Source organism: Puma concolor, chromosome C1 (assembly GCF_028749965.1).
Source record: "Puma concolor isolate L17-30 chromosome C1, mPumCon1.1.hap2, whole genome shotgun sequence".
Lineage (NCBI taxonomy): Eukaryota > Metazoa > Chordata > Mammalia > Carnivora > Felidae > Puma > Puma concolor.
The window spans coordinates 211,094,584-211,101,141 of NC_141674.1; the positions used below are offsets into that span (position 1 = coordinate 211,094,584).

General features: G+C 38.5%; 1 long non-coding RNA gene across 1 annotated transcript; it reads right to left on the reverse strand.

The window, feature by feature from the left end:
• Positions 1-368: 368 nt before the first annotated feature.
• Positions 369-4,572, reverse strand: LOC147578710 (uncharacterized). Its single transcript, XR_015255589.1, has 3 exons — positions 4,106-4,572; positions 3,497-3,668; positions 369-1,024 (listed from the first exon to the last, which is right to left on the reverse strand). It is a non-coding gene; the product is annotated as an uncharacterized LOC147578710 (long non-coding RNA).
• Between the last annotated feature and the right edge of the window lie 1,986 nt (positions 4,573-6,558).

Sequence of the window (6,558 nt, forward strand, 5' to 3'; positions counted from 1 at the left end):
GGAGTCAATGATCCACAGGGTGCACAGAGAAATCTTTTATCAATTAGGTATAAAAGATCATCTTCCCATCTTGACTTGTATCCGCCCTAGATGGAAACCACTTTTGCCAAGCCCCGTAGTTCATCAAGACATACTATTTATATGTTTCACAACCACACTCAATTCTAACTCAATTTCCTAAGACAAAGTACTGTTGTAAGTGGAATTCAGGAAAACAAGGTAGTTGCAGCCTGCAGTAGATTCTACAGGGGAAAATAAATCCTGTGATCTGTTGCCGTGTTAATGTTAAAGAACATCAAGTCTAGGGGAAAATATACACTGCGTCTAGCTGGCATCCATAGCTGCCTCACATGATAAAATAGGAGCCGAAGTAAATATCCTTTATTTCATTTGTGTGGATGGAATTTTGGCTTAACTACATAGAGCCTTTTAACTTCTGGCCAATTATCAACAGAAGCACGTAGATATAAGTACAGTAAAAATTAGCATCACACACTTTCACATAAATGGAAATATTGCCAAACTTGCCAGAATATGACAGTTATGCAGTATTTCAAAATTGCATTGTATGTGCCCCTGTTTGCTGAGCTTGATTTCCGAAGTGACAAAGTGCTTTCAAACTAGCAATTCTTTTTTCCCCTCACTAATTGGCGTCTACAATAACAGACTCCCCTTCCTTTATGGAGATGATGCCACAGATTTGCCATCTTCTGGGCCGGAGTAGGTAGATGGTGAAGTAGCCTGTCACTCTCAGGAGTACATTTGCACTTGTCCCTGCCTAATTTCTGCTTGTCCTCTAACATGTGAACATCAGCACACATCTTTAGACAGTTGGCTGGGAACGGGGTGTAGGCGGTGGCCACGGCTCTCTTCTCAGGATCACCCTCAATCTTGACCTTGAAAAAGCCGACTGGAGAAAAGTTATCCACAAGTTATCATGCTGCGGAACTAGAGTGGTCAGCCGTTTGCTGGGACACTGCCGTCTCACACGGGCAATTCAGAACACAACATTTCCATATATCTCCTGCTTTCCATCATGTTCATTAAAAAAAAAAAAAGGTTATGTACACTGAGGACCAAAGTTGCCCTGACTTGTAAGAGGTTTTAAGTCTTCTTGGACTTGGGAGAACTTCAATTACCCATTTAGACACCTTATATTATATTCAAGAATATTGGAGCAGCTATGAAAAGATAGCAGGGAAGAGAAAACACCATGTGATCCTGAAATAATCAATTCATATGTGACTGCCAAAGGTGTGTTATGAAGATATATATAAATATATCTGTGTCCCCAGATATTGAACTTTAGAAAATAAATGCGAAAATAACTACCTTTGCATCCTTCCTGAAATAGAGTCATGCAAAGGGCTTCTAAAACTATCATGACTGCAGGGCAATACATCTATTACATCTAAAATCGGTACCCTTAGATATTGAGTATAAAAATATCCTTTTATACTCAGGATTTTGTGTGTATTAGTTTCCAGAAATGCTTTTAATTGTAGAAAGTACATTACAAGAGGGAGAAACACTCTGGCTATTTTTGCGAAGAAACGCTCAGCGGCTACATTTACTTCTATGTACGTATACCTTCAAATCATAAACATCACTATGTAAATGTTGTTTTATGATTGCAGTGTAACCATGGAGTTTGTTCTTTTGTGTAGTGGGAGCCACTAGTAGTAGAAAAATAAAAGCTAATAGACTAAACATAAAAAGAGACATTGATCGTTAAGAAAAACGTAAGTACTGTAAAATATAAGATTTCACAGCAATGAAATGCTGACTCCTTGGACAGGGATAAAGGACGCTTCTCCAGGGAAACATCAAATACGAAAACATTTTTGAAAATGTCCTGGAAAAAGCTATTTTCAATGAAAATTCTAAAATCTGCCTTAGGGCAGATATAGATTTTGCGGAGCCTTTAAAAAAAAGAATGCAGGGGCGCCTGGGTGGCGCAGTCGGTTAAGCGTCCGACTTCAGCCAGGTCACGATCTCGCGGTCCGTGAGTTCGAGCCCCGCGTCGGGCTCTGGGTGGATGGCTCGGAGCCTGGAGCCTGTTTCCGATTCTGTGTCTCCCTCTCTTTCTGCCCCTCCCCCGTTCATGCTCTGTCTCTCTCTGTCCCAAAAATAAATAAACGTTGAAAAAAAAATTTTTTTTAATAAAAAAAAGAATGCAAAATACAAAAGTAAATATGAAAGTGAATATTTATTTACAATGGGAGAATAAATACAAGAAATCACAAAGTCTTCACAGTTGACAGCACAAAATCTGGAAAAATAACATTTCTTTTAATTAAACACCTTTTAATAATTAAACATATTTATAAGTCTTTTTCCTATATTTTTGCCTGCATATTAGTTGATGACTCCTTCATATGAAAACTACGTTGTCATATTTCCCATAGAGAGGAGGAAAACAAATGCACTTTGCTCTGGCATGGTTGGCTGAAATCTATTTCTTATTATTGGCAGTTTATAAAACTTCTTTTCAGATTTATGGCTTATTTTCTGTAATATCATGTAAATATCAGACTTGTCACATTTGGGAAACCTCTCTCAAACTTGTCCTGTATATGCTACTTGTCACACTAATAACTATATACCCTCCCTTGTCAAATTGTTGCAGACAGGAGGGAGGGAGCCATAAAATATAACAATATTTCCCCATTCCACTTTGCCTCACACCAAAACCATTCTGTTTATCTCAATAAACACCAAAAAATTGCCAAGAGAAAAATGGCATTTGTTTCAGGTTAATATTCTTTCAAGGATTCTGATACACCGTGCCAGTGATCAAGCTAATAACAAATAAATACATTTCTAAAAAACTCGGGGCGCCTGGGTGGCGCAGTCGGTTGAGTGTCCGACTTCAACCAGGTCACGATCTCGCGGTCCGTGAGTTCGAGCCCCGCGTCGGGCTCTGGGTGGATGGCTCAGAGCCTGGAGCCTGTTTCCGATTCTGTGTCTCCCTCTCTCTCTGCCCCTCCCCCGTTCATGCTCTGTCTCTCTCTGTCCCAAAAATAAATAAACGTTGAAAAAAAAAAATGAAAAAAAAAATTGATAATGGTATCTTTTTCTTTCTATTCTTCATATTTCATTCTCTTGAATGACCTATTGAATACATTGTCTTATGTCAATTTTTAAATCAATAAAATGATCTACCTGTGTAATAAAGGCATCAAGAAGTTACCAATGTTTGGAAGCTGAAAAATCTTAACATTGGAAAGTAAAAAATGATCATGCATTTTAATGGGAATGCGTGGCAAATCTTTGAATAAAATGGCATGCGGGCTGACAAATTTAAACGAGGAGCAGCTGAAAAGTAAGGAGGAGGTTAACAAATTTCTAACATTAAAATTAACCCAGTTAACATCTCATAACATTGTAAGAATATGTCCCATTTTATTTTCTGGTGAGGCAATCATAACCGATCTGAAAGCAAATATAATGTATTAAATATGATTATAATGATAAAAGTTATTACAGTACTTACATTGTTTCATAAATGACCGGACCACCTCCTATTATCTTGTAATGTTTGCAAAAGATGTCATTATTTTGTTGCACTTAGTAGTTTAAAATCTGAAGATTTCTTTTTGCCGGCTAATTCAGGTCAAATCACACAGCCATGCATTCTCATCCAAAATTCAGAGATCTTTAACCTCCTGTGGGTAAGAGTCATGGCAGATAAATATTTATAGAAGTCCACAGCAAAGCTTCTGTTTGTTAGAAAAATCTCCAAGAATGACATGACCTCAGAATTTTCTGGAATCATGTTCCTGTTGTGATCTATAGGGTTCAGAGGCCCTTGCCTTGTTTAAATATAAAGCCCTAGGGAAGACCATTAAAAATTGTGTCCATTTTTCATGTTTGACATTCACTTTGTTTTGGAACCACTATTTTTTTACATTTTTTATCATATTTCTTAATCTTATAAGCTAAAAGGTTAAGTAGGAGGATAGTATGTTACGGGATATAAATATCAAAATGATCAAGACTGACAATTTTCGTGACATCTAAAAAGTTGAATTTCTATCTTAGAACCCCTCGGTTCCTCTCAGCCTCTACTTCCTTCTTTCCACACATCCATACACACTCTTACCTCTCTCCATTTCGCTTTGAAGAAAAACCACGTTCTCCTTGTTTAAAGCTCACTCAAGACTTATCAATGGACCCCCACTCTCCTGACCTTAATGGACATAGCTCCATAATTCAGCCTTTCTCTGCTTCATTTTCAACTCCTCCTTCTCTACTAGCTTCTTTTCATTCATTACTCAAAGTGTTCCAATGCCTCCCATTTCAAGCACTTGCCCTTTATCCTGTGTCTATTTCCTTTCCTCTCTCATTCCTTCAAGGACCAAGCATCAGGAAGATGTCATCTTTGGTTGTCTTCCCTTGTAACTTGTCCTTCATTCTCAGCACACTCCTATGAGGCTTCACCCATGCCACTAGCAGCTCTTGTAAGCATCACAAAGTCTTCCACGTCACAAGACCCAGGGACAACTCTGAGGCTTTATCTTATTTAAGTTCTCCATAGCATGTCCTGGCCACTTCATTCTTCTTCTTGAAGTTCCTCCCTTGATGCCTTGATTCTCCCTCCATGATTTGCTGACCATTCCTTCATGGGCTCCTCTGCTCTTCTTCTCATAGTGGGATGCCCACATTTCTGTCTGCAACCCTCTCCTTCTCTCATTTGCCATCCTCTCCTGGCCACCTCATTCATCTTTATGATGTCAGCTCTTGACTATATACTGATGGCTTTCAGAGGTCTCCATCCTAGACTTCTCCTGGATAGATAGCTATGCTTCCTCTTTCACAACAGATGCCATACTTGTAGCTATTGTGTCAAGCCTCCTTTTCTCACTAACAGTGACAAGGACCTGTTGTTCATTGCTGAATCCCCAGCACCCAGCCGAGGGTGGACATCACCATGAGAAGTGTAACATCCACTCATTTTCTTAAGCTCAACACTTGAGAGCAAATATCTGATTCTTCCCTCTCTTACCTTCCACAAGGGAGGACTCAACGAGTTCAGCTGATCCCAATTTCTTCAATATCTCTTGAATCTGAATCTGCCCTTTCCTTTATTGTCATAGAATCTTAACCTCATCCAGTTAACTTGACTGGATATTTCCATCCATCCTCTGTTCCCTTCTATCTCCCCATAAATATCCTACAGCTCTTTATAAAATGTAAATCAGGCCACATTATTTTCCTGCTAAAAGTTTTTCAGTGATTTCCCAACAGGTTAAAAGGCTTAGTCTTTAGAATATGTCTGTATATTTGTGAATATGCATGTGTATGTATGTGTTTGTGTATGTGCATGTGTGTGTATGTATATATGAATGGGTGTGTGAGCATGGCAGCCTTCCTGACTTGGCCCCTGCCTCCTTGTCCATCCTCATTCTTACTGCTCTCCCCACCCTTCCAGTTTTCCTCCAGCAAGACCAGATGACTTAAAGTTCCCCAACTAAGGTCAATACACTGGAGTGTCAATATGATGGAATGTATCTATCTAACAGGTTTGTCATAATCCAGTTCAGATGTCCCACTTTTTGAAGGTCTTCCCTGACCCTTCCCTCCTACATGGGGCCCCACTTCTTAATATTTACTTTCCCCATTGCCTTGATGACTCTGGACTCTATGGGGTATTTCAGCATCAGTCCCAGCCATTAGACCATTGTGTCTTCCAAGAAATCTCAGTAACTATTTCTTAATAAACTTCATTTGTTAAAGCAGTTTTAGGTTCATGGCAAAATTGAGCAGAAAATAGAGTTCCCATATATCCACTAACTCCCACTCTCGCATCCAAACCCATAGCTTCCTGTATCATCAACATCCTCACCACAAAAGTACCTTTGTTACAATCAGTGAACCTACACGGACACATCATTATCACCCAAAGACCACAGTTTACATTAGAGTTCACTCTTGGTGTTGTACATTTTATGGATTTAAGCAAATATATAATGATGTCATATACCATTACAGTGTCGTACAGGGTAATTTCTCTGCCCTAAAAATCCTCTCTGTTTTTCTATTCATCCCTCCCCGTTAACTCTTAGCAGCTATCACTAATCATTTTACCATCTCCAGAGTTTTGCCTTTTGCAGAATGTCTTACACGTGGAATCCTACAACATGCACCTTTTTCATATCAGCTTCTTTCTTTTAGTAGTACACACTTAAGTTTCCTTCGCGGAATCAGTGGCTTTTTAATCTTTGATTTTCCGGGACCTAAGACAGTTCTGCTCACAGAACAGATACCAAAGAAGTCTTAGTTGCATTAAATCTATTAATTTGTTTTGATTGAATAATTATTTGCATCCTCCCTTGAAGATACATTCTTCTATCATTTTCGGACTTCTATCTCTTGTTCTAAAAGAAGAGAAAATCACAAAAAAATAACTTAAAAAATCCACCTGATTTTGTCTGTTTTAAGCTTTTATGCATAATTTAAAAAGACAATGAGTAGTATTTTCTATGTGCAATACTAAGATTTACCAATGCACATTTATACTTTTCTTTGAATTAGAACAATATGTGTTCATTAACA